This window comes from Aulostomus chinensis, chromosome 1, assembly GCF_037954235.1.
Source record: "Aulostomus chinensis isolate RoL2024-O1b breed Wild chromosome 1, RoL_Achi_v1.0, whole genome shotgun sequence".
NCBI classification, from domain to species: Eukaryota; Metazoa; Chordata; class Actinopteri; order Syngnathiformes; family Aulostomidae; genus Aulostomus; species Aulostomus chinensis.
Genome location: NC_141320.1, coordinates 25,437,877 through 25,439,294, shown reverse-complemented (window position 1 = coordinate 25,439,294; position 1,418 = coordinate 25,437,877). Strand labels below are relative to the sequence as shown.

Below are 1,418 nucleotides of genomic sequence, written 5' to 3'. Positions count from 1 at the left end.
GAACAGTAGAGTTTGTTAGAAACAGTTTACAACACTCAGAATTAAATTGAAGACAAAAACCTTCCACACTTAAATCCTGTCTCTAACTTCAAACTGGGGATGAACATTTTTATAATCAATCTGTCTCTATGTGTTGGCCCTGCCATGGACTGGTGACCTGTCCAGGATAAACCCCGCCCCTCACCTGAGGGCTGCTGGGATAGGCTCCACCCCCACGAACCATTGCAGATCATCAATAACCAAAGCTACTAAGGAGGATTACAGAGTTTGGGAGTCAGTGACTTAATAGAGTCTAGCAAAGGGTTAGACCTGAATGAGACAGTCACCCTTCAACATGGGGCCATGGCAGAGTGAACCAAGAACACTACAATGGGGGTGAGAGTGGAGCCATGATGGATTCACAGTTCATCACCTCCACCATCATGTGGACCACCTGATCGCCTCTCCCTCAACCTCTAAATAACTCATTCCCTGACCGGGAATCGAACCCGGGCCGCGGCGGTGAGAGCGCCGAATCCTAGCCACTAGACCATCAGGGACCACACTGAGCTCTCCAACAACAGAGACTATAGACAATGACTCAAGAACACAGGCCTCTGTGGTCTCAGCTTGAGATGCAGAGGGTCCACCAAGACCACCAGACACCTCAGCCCCCTAAAGACAGTCCACCCCCAGGATCCTGCCCCCCTCTGCTCCAACTCAGCCCTCCATTCATAAGTGACTTTCGCTACGTCCGAACTGCCAAGTACCAACCTACGTCCTCCTGCTACGACCTAAACATGGCGGCACCACTCAGACACCCTAGAAGATTGGTGGTGAAGCACGACCTCTGCTGGCAGAGCACAGACACCGCAATTAGGTAGACAGCACCAACGAAAGCCCCACCTGCTGGCCTGACTGTGGTACTGCACTCCACTCTGAACGCACCCTTCACTCATTCTCTATTATTAAGCACGTTAACGCACCTGTACAGGTGTGTTCACATTATATACATATTATATATTTATGCTTGGCCGTTTTTGATGAACTTGGGTGGGACTCTGGTGCAGGGATGAGGTCATGGAGCTGATCTGGGAGCAGTCCTGATGTGAAATGCTGTGATGAAGGACAGTGTGGAGGAAAAATGGGTCAATTTTAAATTGTCAACAGTTTAACGTTGTTGGCAGGACTCCAACCTGAGCAGGGAGACCCCAATGGATTTCTAGTCCATCGCCTTCACCACTCGGCCACAACGACCACATTCACACACTTTTGTAGGAGACTGAAATTAGACAATGAAAGTTCATGTCAGCACAGTCAAACATTTTTTGGCCTCTCTCAAAGACAAACTATTTGTGTGTGTGTGTGTGTGTGTGTGTGTGTGTGTGTGTGTGTGTGTGTGTTGTGACTGAGCAGTGAAGAAGACGACCTTCTGACTC

General features: G+C 49.1%; 1 non-coding gene across 1 annotated transcript; it reads right to left on the bottom strand.

The window, feature by feature from the left end:
- Positions 1-467: 467 nt before the first annotated feature.
- On the bottom strand, positions 468-539 carry trnae-cuc (transfer RNA glutamic acid (anticodon CUC)). The gene has a single exon. It is a non-coding gene; the product is annotated as a tRNA-Glu (tRNA).
- Between the last annotated feature and the right edge of the window lie 879 nt (positions 540-1,418).